Genomic DNA, 12,012 nt, shown 5'->3' with positions numbered 1-12,012 from the left:
TGGGAAGGAAGGACTCCACAGGAGTGTACTTGGGAGTGGGTGAACGAGCTTCTCCGGCAATACCCCGAGTTAAGGGACATGTATGTCTCTAATTTTGCGGACAAAATTCTCAAAAGGTGGGTGAATGTAAGAACCTGCACCGTTAAATTAGGAATTTAATTAATTTAATTATGAGCTAAGAGATAAATTCCATAATTGACCTTGAATTATTATGGTGAGCTTAAATAATTATAGTAAGTGATTATTAATGTTGAAAGTCGCTTTTCTGACGAAAAGTGCAGATACCGATTCTACTTCACAATATAAATGCGTACCGATGAAGTATCCTGAAAAATAATAAAATTTATGTATATATTACTAGAATAATATCTAGGACTAGTATGTCAAGTTTGGAGTCAAAATAATGAGAGCTGGTGTCGGAACTAATACCAATAGCGAGAAAACGCGTACCGAAAAAGTGTTGCGAAAAAATAAAATAAAAATATTAAATTCCTAGAAAAATATCTAGGTTAAGAATCTAAAATTTTAGAGTTAAACGAAGAGCGGAACTAATTAAACTAATACTGTTAGTTTAACTTAAGTGACAATATAAATAGAAAAAGGGATCAAAACCCTAAGTTTTTTAAAAGACTCAGCCACTGATTGTGGCAGCCATTTGGGGTTTTTCTTGGAGACTTAGCTTTCTCTCTAGGAAAGTCTCCAAAGTGTTCATTTTTTTACTTCTTTCCTCCATTAAAACATCACTCAACCATTAAAGCTCTAGTCTTGTTGAAGAAAAACCCATTGTTGAAAGATTTGTGTGCTTTCTCAACCTCTAAAGCTTTCATTTTTTCTGTTCTCAAAAGGAACCAAGGTAAATTTAACTATCCTCTTGGTAAATCCATAATTTTGGTTATAATTCTTGTTATATGTTAGTGTTAATTCAGAATCCATGTTACTTAAAAAAATGATTTGTATTACTGTGCGCTACCGTATTTCTTGCTATTTGTTTTGTCACTTTGTACGTACTGGTTTATCGATTTGCGTGATTTTAAAATGAAAATCCTGCACTAGCAATTTGGTTAGTGCTACTTAATAGAGATGAAGGCACTTTGTGCATTCAAGTTGGTCAAAGTTGTTTTATAAATAAATATATATATATATATATATATATATATATATATATATATGAGGGAGGATATTTTGACTACCAAAAGTTTTCACTACCACCTTACTACCTATCTAATTACCATTGGATTAACATTTTCTCTCTCTTCAAAAACTTTTTAACATTCTCTCTATTTGATCCAATGATGATTTGATAGGTAGTAAGGTGGTAGTGGACACTTTTGGTAGTCAAAATATCCCCCCTCTATATATATATAGGGGATTACTTCTCTCATGTAGTATGAGAGGAGTTTTCTCATGTTAAGAGACAAACAAAGTGGGCCCCACCAATTTTTAGAAAAAAGAAAAAAAAAAAGACACATTTTTCGAAGAGAGAGTGACATAAGAGATTCATCTTATGCAACATAAGAGTATGATTTCCCATATATATATATATATATATATATATATATATATATGTCAAAGTTAAGGGTGTAAATGGGCCAGGCTGGCCCAGCCCAGCCTACGGTCCGGCCTACATTGAGCCCAGCCCAGGCCCAGCCTTTTAGAAAAGTAGAGTAGGCTTAAGCTTATAAAAAAACTTTTTTAATAAATAGGCCATAGGCTAATTTTATCAAGCCCGGCCTACAGCTTTGTAGGCTGGCCTATTTAATTTATTAAAAATAATAATAAAATAATATTTATTTTATGTGGCAAAGACACAGTACCAAATACCAATATCTCTTACTTTTTGTGCTATTTATTTTATGAAAGGAAAACTTGTCTAATGTCTCCAAATTTTGCAGCTTAACACCATGGAGCAATGGGTACCTTGCTGGATTATGATGTTACTAATGATGATCTTTCAATAATACTCTTCTTTCCCTTGTCTTGATGGTGGTTTAAAGATTTTTAGATGAATGACATTCTCTTGTAGACTTTATTTCAGCATCCAGTAATTGTATTTTTCTTATTTTTCCCATTTCTTTGACTCTATTCCTCTATGATATACATTCTAGAGCTGAGGTATTATGTTGACTCTTTCTTGTTTATCATTTTTTTCTTATGAGAAGTACTAGTGCATGCATGAATGGAACATTCTTTACTCTATACAATTATTTTTCTTGCTTAGTATATATAGTGGGAGGCCTACAAGGCCTGTAGGCCATGTCAGGCTTTCTTATTTTTGAAAATGGACCGGACTTGGCCTACAAATAAAGCCTTTAATAGGCCAGTAGGCCAGATAAGCTAAATTTTTTTGACGTAGGCTTGGGCCAGGATGGCCAAAGCCCAGCCCAGCCCAGCCCATTTACACCCCTAGTCAAAGTTATATACCTTGCCTGACTCCACGTCAAAGTTATATATTGTTAAAGTTTTATATTGTTAAAGTTATATATTGTTAAGTTATATACCTTGCCTAACTCCACGTCAAAGTTATATATTGTTAAAGTTTTATATTGTTAAAGTTATATATTGTTACGTTACTGTTCTCGGATTATATATATATATATATATATATATATATATATATATATTTATATATTATATATATATTTATATATAATATACATATATTATTGTGGCTATTTATATAAATATTTATAAGATAATATTCATCTAAAATTAAATAAGTTAAATGGTACGTCTTAGAAAGGATCTGCAGGTTCGAAATGAAAAAGAAAATAATATCCGATTGCCTTGGAATTTTAGAATATGTATATTGATACTGTGATGGTCATTGAACCAGGTTTGTGAGTGCATTGGATTCTATTTGTGGTGTGGACCCTTGTGATACCAAGTTCGACTCAGAGGGGCATACAGGTACAGGTAAGCTTCTGGTCCTCGGATTGTTTCTCTGTTTGTTCCACCAACCTCCATGGGAGGGTGGTTTATGTGCATGGTATGCTCTGGTGAAAATGATATATATATATATATATGTATACACTAATATTTTCTTGAGATATATGGATATGCCTGTTGATGTAATGTATGTATGTGATGTTAGTACTTGTACGATCAGACAGCAACCCTTGTGTGCAAGACATGAGGCAGCATCCCTCATGTTTGGTAGGTAGCAGACGTGCACAAACCCTATCATGTTCCCTGGCCAGTCGAACCACATATGCATACATCACATACATGAGATATTATTATTGTTGTTGGGTTATTGTTGTTGAGATATTACTGTGGAATATGGAGTATTGTTGATTGAATGAATTGTTATAATATGCCCATGCATTTTATCTGTTTTGAATTTATTATATACCTGTAAGTGATCTTGGGGCGAAAAATTCCTTGAGGACCCCTTGTCTTACTGAGGTTTCTTTTTATAAATCTCACCCCGTCTGGGGCACATTTTCATGTTCAGATAGTTATATGGAGGACCCTAGAGGCAAGAGGCCAGAGATATTTAGTTGACAGTATGCTTGCATGGAGATTTACTTTGTTATATATATATGACTTATTCTGAGACTTGATGCTGTTATATTTTAATCACACTTGGTTAATTATATTTATGTGAGCAGGGGAATTGTCCCTGCCACTTGAGATAGTATTTTCTGTTGAAACTTGAGTTATGTAATAATGTATTAGTACATTGTCATGGCTACTTGATGTAGTACTATGACTTGGTATTTTTATATTATTTGAGGTTATACAGTACATGAGCTGGCATTACAAACAGGTTTAGTCCTAAAGTTTCTTGTTAGCACATTGAGGTTTAATATTGAGATAATTGTACAAGATATATTCATAATTGAATTAGTAAGCTTCCACATTATGTTTTAATTAATTAAGCAGGGTTTAAATTACCATATGCATGTTAATACACCGGGTGCACACGAGGTGTTACAAGTAGGAGGTCTCAAATGGGAAAACTAACCCTGGAAATGGATTCAGAACGAAAAATTGAGTGGTTAGGCAAGTTTTTGGAAAATTGATGATTAGTGTTTTTACTGGGTAAAAATACCGCGGTACAGTTGCACCGTAAAGCATGCCGAGTGAATTTTGAGCTCTAGGTTTGGTTATAAGCATAGGACTAGGAAATATGATTTCTGGTGAAAATTAATGGAAATTAGAGTGTTTGGGGAAGCCTTCCCACAACGCGCATAATAGCTTAAAACTGCGATTTTTCCGAATGACCGGAAAACTCCGGATTCACCTGATCAAGGAAAATTAAAGGACAATGATTAATGTTAAAAATTAGAGTTTCTAAATAGTTTAAGGAATTATGGACGTTTAGTGGAATAGGCGGGAAATTTGAATTAATTTGAATCGCGTGAGGTGGCGGTGGGACCCACCCCACTTAAATGACAATATGACAACACCTCCATGTCACTATTCATCATCTTTTTCTTCTCCCTCTCTCTTCAAAACCGTGCCTCCCCCCCCCCCCCCTGGCCAAGTTTCCTTGAAAATTTCTCCTCCTCAAAACTCACTCAATACTAACCCAAATCCAACAAAGTTTGTCATCAAACTTTAAGTAGAGAACCTTCCAATCACAACCATAGTAGTATTGAAGCTTGAAACTTAGTAAATTGGGAGGAAAATCACATCTAAGCTGCGGCCAAGATTGGGATTTTGGAGTTTTTGAGTAGTTGGTTCAAGATTTTGATGGGGTATCCCTTGGAGCAGTCCTTGGTCTAGCTTGTGAGTAAGTTTCAAAACATTTCATTGGTTGAATCATGAATTTATATTTTTATGACCTAGAGCTAAATTGCATGGATTGATGTAGTTAGAGAGTGTAACACCCCGTGTATACCCGGATTATTATCATATTACGGTATTAAGCGCAGCTAAATAAATTACGGAAGCTAACTTTTTCTTCTCAATTATGACGTCATTATTATTAACCAAGTTAATTACTTATTTCTTTTTCAAAACATTGTCTGTATGAAAATTGCAATAAACAACTAACTGAATAACCTCATGATATAAGTGTGTATCTAGTCACAGAACTACAACACATAGACCGGACAATATCCTGATACATTATACAACTCAAATGAAATTAAACACAACTGATGTCAATGTGGCATGGACAACCCCCATACTCACCAAATAAGCCAATAGAGCCTCAAATCAAATAACCATATACAGAAAATAAAGCATGGTCAACATCCAGGCATATCAATAACAACATGCATCTCAACTCAACTCCGGCCTCCTGCCGCTAGAGGTATCAACCCCCGAGGTACCTGAACCTGAAAATGTGCCCCAACATGGGGTGTGATCTCTAAAAAGAAATCTCAGTAAGACAAGGGGTCCTCAAGGATCTCTCCACCCCGAGCTCACTTACATGTGCAATATAAGTTCCAAAACAGTATAATAATATCATTTCCAAAATCTGTGCAATGCAGCATATATCCATGTCATGTGTGTAAGAATCCTACTAGCCAGAGAACAAAATGTAGGGATTACATACTTCTACAACCTACATTACATGAAACACCGCTTGTACCTCACCCACGGGTTCACCATCTTGTATGTCGCCACATACTCAGACTTACCGTCTAGGTGGAACACCACATGTATATCATATGGCACTTGCACTTAATCAAACAGCTCAATAGCATTTCAATATTCATCAGATAATTTCATAAAAACACATCATGCATATAACCATCCCTCCATGAGGTATGGTGGAACCAACAATGGGCAAAACCGAGAACACTAAAGCTTACCTCTCAAGCTATCAACCCAACAACGAGTCCACACCAGCCCACGTCACCAAACAACCCATGGAATTTTTGTGAAGGAAGCAAGAGAAAATGTGGTCTCTTGGAGCTTTAATGGAGGGGAAAAGGTGGAGGAAGGTGGCTACCACCAAAGGCTCAGAAAACTCACGTAGAGAGTGAAGAAAACTGACCTAGGGTTTTGTGCCCTAGGTATTTATAGTTCACTTAAGTTTGATCTCACTGTATTAGCACTATTATCTACGCTTATCATTTTAATCTCAAACTTCATATTCTGAACCTAGCCATTTTTCTAAGATTTATCATATTTTTATTATAATTTTTCGCAACACTTTCTCGGTACGCGTTTACACGCAGTTAGTATAAGTTCTGACGTCAGTTCTCATTATTTCGACTTTCACCGGCACACACTTATACCGTGAAGCAGAACTGATATCTGTACTATTCGTCATAAAGGCGACTTTCAGCCTTCTTAAGCCCTTATATTAATTATTTATGTCTTCTCATAATTATTCTAGGTCAATTAAGGAATTATCTCCTAATTTCATAATTAAATCATTTAAATTGCTAATTTAACGGTGCGGGTTCTTACATTCACCCTACATTTTAAGAATTTTGTCCGCAAAATTAGAGACATAGCTATCCCTAAACTCGGAGTATTGCCGGAGAAGCTCATCCTCCCGCTCCCAAGTACACTCCTTTAGAGTCCTCCCTTCCCATTGCACTTTGACCATGAGAATGACCTTACTTCTCAGTTTCTTCTCAGCACGATCAAGTATCTTAAGTGGTTCAACGAGAGTCTTTAAGTTCTCCCGAACCTTCACACCATCAGGTTGCACCACGTGCAAAGCGTCTGCTATATATCTCATAAGCTGAGACACGTGAAACACGTCGTGGATGTTGGCCAAGTTCGGAGGCAAGACAAGCCGGTAGGCAACAGACCCTACCCTACCAAGAATCTGGTATGGCCCTATGAATCTAGGGCTAAGCTTCTCACTACGAGGGCTCGACCAACACCAGTGACAGGTGAAAGTCTCACAAACACATGTTCACCCTCACTGAACTCTAGCGGCTGATGCTTGTTGTCGTAGTAACTCTTCTGGCGATTCTACGCCTGCTTCATCTTTTTTCTGATCATCTGTATCTGCTGGGTGGTCTCTTGGACAAAGTCCAAGCCAAATAAATCTCTATCTCCAACCTTAGACCAACAGGTAGGAGTCCGACACCTCCTACCATACAACGCCTCGTAGGGTGCCATGCCCAGGCTAGCATGAAAGCTGTTATTGTACGAAAACTCAATCAATGGCAGGTACCGATCCCATGCTGAGCCCTGCTCCAAGGTGCAAGCTCTCAACATGTTCTCCAAAGTCTGGATGGTCCACTCAGTCTGTCCATCAGTTTGAGGGTGATAGGTTGTACTCAATCTCAACTGCGTACCAAAAGCTCCCTGCAGCGCCTCCTAGAATCGAGATGTGAACTTCGGGTCTCTATCACTAATGATACTCTCGGGCACCCTGTGAAACCTCACAATCTCGCGAACTTATAGTCTAGCCAACTGCTCAGTAGTGAAGCTCACCTTTACCGGAATAAAATGAGCAGACTTTGTCAATCTGTCCACAATGACCCAAATAGAGTCATAGCCAGCCTGAGTCTTAGGCAATCCCACCACGAAGTCCATGGAAATGCTCTCCCATTTCAACTGCGGAATCTCAAGATGTTGAAGCTTACTAGACGGATTCTGGTGTTCTATCTTCACTTTCTAGCATATCAAACACTTGGACACATAAACAACTATGTCTTTCTTCATGCCCGACCACCATAAATTTCTCTTCAAGTCTTGGTACATCTTTGTAGCACCAGGGTGGACAATGAATTGACCCTTATAAGCCTCTGTCATCACCTCCTCAGTCAAAAGACCTCGAGGAATTACAATCCTCTTTTGGAACATCAATAATCCATCCTCATTCCAAGACACACCATCTTGGTTCTTCACATAGTCAAGGAACTCTCTTTGCACTTGCGCCTCTTTAATCTTCTTCATTTATTCACTTTCAACTCTCACAGTCTCCATCTCGAGAAGTGCACCCCAAACAAAGAGATCAATGTCAAATCTCAAAACTTCTCAATTACATCATAGTTACCTATCATCCAACTGGATGGACTCACGAATTTCTGACTTAAAGCATCAGCTACCACATTGGCCTTGCCCGGGTGGTACTTCAACACAAAGTCGTAGTCCTTCAGAAATTCCATCCATCTTCTTTATCTTATGTTCAGCTCCTTCTGATAAAACAGGTACTTCAGACTCTTGTGGTCACTGAACACGACAAACTTCATTCCATAAAGGTAGTCCCTCCAAATCTTGAAGGCAAAAACAATCGCAGCCAACTTCAAATCATGAGTCCGGTAATTCTCCTTTAGAGGCTTCAACTGCCTCGAAGCATAAGCAATCACTCTGCCAGTTTGCATCAACACACAACCCAGCCCCTTCCCAGAGGCATCACAATACAGCTCAATCTGATCAGCAGGATCAGGAAGGACCAACACTGGTGCGGTGGTCAGTCTCTCCTTCAACTCTTGAAAGCACTCCTCACACTCGTGAGTCCACACAAATGGAGTCTCCTTCCGGGTAAGGCGAGTCAATGGAAAAACCATCTTGGAGAATCCCTCAATGAACGTCTTATAGTAACCTTCCAAACCCAAGAAGCTCCTAACTTCAGTAACGGTTTTGGGTCTCTTCCATTCCAAAACAGCCTCAATCTTGAGTCAAAATTCAAACTTTGAAGGCTTTGCATAAAGATTTTTCTCCTTCAGAACCTGTAACACAATCCTTAAGTGCTCTGCATGCTCCTCCTCCGTCTTAGAGTAAATCAAGATATCATCGATGAAGACAATCACAAACTAATCCAAATACGGTTCATGTAATCCATGAACACTGCGGGTGCATTGGTGAATCCAAACGGGATCACCAAAATTCATAATGACCGTATCTCGAACGAAACACGGTCGTAGGGACATCCTCCGTCTTAACCCAAATCTGATGGTATCCGGGCCGGAGATCAATCTTCAAATACACGCAAGCACCCCTAAGTTGATCCAACAGATCATCAATACGAGGGAGGGGATACTTGTTCTTGATTTTCACCTTGTTCAGTTGTCTGTAGTCGGTGCACAATCGCATAGTCTCATCCTTCTTCTTAACAAAAATGATCGGTGATCCCTATGGAGACACATTCGGTCGAATGAAGTCTTTCGTCGAAAGATCCTCAATATGCTTCTTCAGCTCTACCAACTCTGGTGAAGACATCCGATATGGAGCTAATGAAATAGGCCCTACACCAGGCAACAAATCAATGGAGAACTCTATCTCCCTCTGTGGCAGAAACTCAAGAATATCCTCAGGAAACACCTCAAGCAATTCCCTCACCACAGGAATGCCGGTAACATCCTCTTGTGTTCCACTTACCAAACCTCCCAACATGACATAACCAAATGCTCCTACTCTCAAGGCTCTACTTGTCTGCAGTACTGAGATGTAAGGAGAAGAACTGGCAGTGGAATCACACGGAGACATCACCACTTTCTTAGCACAACAGTCAATCATCACACAATTCTTGGACAACCAGTCCATGCCAAGGATGATCTCCAAATTAGCCATCGGTGTAACACCCGCTCTTGTACGCGTCCAAGAGGAATGTTATCTCAATACTATTAGAGTGGTTTGTGACATTTTCTTTTACCTATAGTCAATCCGGAATGATAAGAATTGAACTGACGCATAAAAGGACTGAAAACAGCGACCAAAAGTTTTAAAATGTTTGCAAACATCAAGAAGTCCTCTTCTGGAAAACAGTCTGTCTTGTACGATTTTTATAAAATTCTACAGAGCTCTAAAAATCATTATTCTTCTTCTAAATTAAAGTAGACATCTCAAGCTTTAATTACGTATAAAGTTTGTTTAAAACGGACATATGTAGCCACGGGAAATTAATTTTGAAACTGCCCAACAGTGCAGGATTTTTCAGCGTTTTTCAGAAACGACCGTTACTCAAAAATTCGTATAAAATCGCGATGTGGTGCAAATCTGGGTTTTCCTTTTTTGTTCAATAACTAGCATCTGTACCTAAAAGAATTTACTGTTTCCTGAAAATTTGAAGACCTATAGAACATGATAACTTGGTTAGAAAACAGACGTTCATAAGTGCTAAAAACAGAAAGCGTTTAAAATAATAACGAGCTCTTGTTGAGAGGCATATTATCATCTACTCCTCCTAGGCTCTCAAAATCTCCAGCAACTTAAACTGAAAACCTCCCCTCAAAATATATAGAACAATAAGTTCAGGTGTTCATCACAACTTGCATCACATAAAGTTCACAATCAAAATAGAAACAGCGAACCAACTAGCTCATCGCGTCACCAAGTAAAGCACATAGGGCAGCAGCTCCACAAGATCGAACGAGGTAATACCACAAACAATAAAATACAGCCATTACATAAGTTATAGATTCATTTATCCCCTTTTTCTACGCTTTTCCTTCCACCTGCATTTTCATAGAAAATGAGCCCCCAAAGGGGTGAGAATAATCCCAGCAATGCGGAAATTCATCCAATAATGCAACAGTATGGGTTTAAACAAAGACTTATCAAAATGTAACACATGGGTTAGATGTTAGTCAAGGTGCGTATATAACGCCAAAACGCATGTCCATAGCACTAGAGTGCACATGCTACAAAATACCAAGGGAGATTTGTGTGGCCCAACAAGGTGAATTCCCAATGGTCCTATGCGCACGGAGCCAAGGTGCTATTGCCGGGTACCTTCGACATGCCTAAATGATGCTTGCTCAAGCAGATGATTATTTTCGAAAATGTTTTCCCAATATGCTTCTCAAACCGTGAGGACCATGATGCATGCAACAAGATAAAATGCCTTTCACACAATTAATTTAAAGAGTCAATGAATGCAGTGCACATGCATGTCAAAACTCATATCCATATTTATAGTCCCATAACTATAATAATCAAAACAGATTGTGCCAACAAGTAAGATCATAGCTTCACAAAGCGCAAAAATTAAATGAAGCACACATGTCACATATAAGTATTTCATTACTTAAATTCCATAGTCACAAGAGGTTAAATCACCAAGCACTTACATTCCTTGAGGTACTTAACCAAATAAACCTCCAAATTAATTTGTTCTCCTTGAGGCTTGGGAACCTATACGTCATACATCAAAACAGAGCAATTAACATTCCATAGACATAAAGGTTGACGGTTTTTAAGTCCCCCTCTAAGCTCTTTTTACTTCAATAGTCTAAGAATCATTTCCTAACTTATACTAGTTCTTCCATCATTTTTATTATGCATGCAAGGGTGTCATCTAAACGCGGTTGTTTAATAAATTTTATAGTTACACGCAAGGCCTTTAAATTTCGTTTTCTTTTAGATAGAAGGCAGAAACATAGCATTTTTAATTTCTACCCTCATGCAACTAGTGACCAAAGAAGCATTCCTACCCTTAGGCCCTCATGAAATCCGAGACATAGGCAAAGAAAGGAAAGAGACTTACTTGTCCTTTGCAAGGTTACACTTGTATACGAAGGGGAGAAAATGGAGAGCTTAAAGAGGTGAGTTTCCAAGTGCGAAAGGGCCGACTTCCAGCTTCTTGATGAAGGGAGAAACCGAGGAAGAGAGTGTTGAAGGTTGCCTCCAATGCTTGAAGGTCTTCTCCGGTTATGTGGTTGGGAATGGTACAAGGTTGATGATGGATTTAAACTTGGAATGATAAGGTATCTTACCTCTCTTGCTAGCGCACAAGAGAGGAGGAGTAGTGAAGTTGTCTAGCTTTTCCTAAATGTCTCCTACAATCAGCGCATGGTGAGGCAATGTAGGGAGCTTTGGTGTTTTTTAAATTGTGAGGGGAGTAGATGGAGTTCACATTTTTCTGATCACAAGAGGAGGGGTCAGCGCAAGGAAAGGAAAAGAAAGGTTAAGTGCATTGCTTTTTCAGATTGCATGCAATCTGATTGGGGCAAGAAAATCTGCTCACAAGGCTTACAAGCAATCAGATTTTGGGTAGTGAGGAGTCAGCTTTGGCAGCCATGCCAGCAAGACCATAGGCGCAAGTTGGAGGCAAATTTTAGACCACAAAAGACATCCATCCAATCAGAATTTTTATGAGACTTAGTATGATTTTTAACTAATTAATTTATGTGGATCAAAGGCTGA

The 12,012-nt window shown here is 38.4% G+C and overlaps 1 protein-coding gene and 1 long non-coding RNA gene across 1 annotated transcript; one reads left to right on the top strand and one right to left on the bottom strand.

The window, feature by feature from the left end:
• Positions 1-12,012, top strand: part of LOC133313208 (very-long-chain aldehyde decarbonylase CER1-like) — an 82,633-nt gene that overhangs the window by 21,854 nt on the left and 48,767 nt on the right.
• On the bottom strand, positions 10,244-11,527 carry LOC133313199 (uncharacterized). Its single transcript, XR_009751784.1, has 3 exons — positions 11,354-11,527; positions 10,938-11,001; positions 10,244-10,322 (listed from the first exon to the last, which is right to left on the bottom strand). It is a non-coding gene; the product is annotated as an uncharacterized LOC133313199 (long non-coding RNA).

The sequence above is a fragment of the Gastrolobium bilobum genome, unplaced genomic scaffold (assembly GCF_033153095.1).
Source record: "Gastrolobium bilobum isolate Gb01-03AN ecotype WA unplaced genomic scaffold, APGP_CSIRO_Gbil_v1 utg24468, whole genome shotgun sequence".
NCBI classification, from domain to species: domain Eukaryota; kingdom Viridiplantae; phylum Streptophyta; class Magnoliopsida; order Fabales; family Fabaceae; genus Gastrolobium; species Gastrolobium bilobum.
Note: the sequence above shows the minus strand (reverse complement) of the source record. Positions and strands in the feature narration are given on the sequence as shown.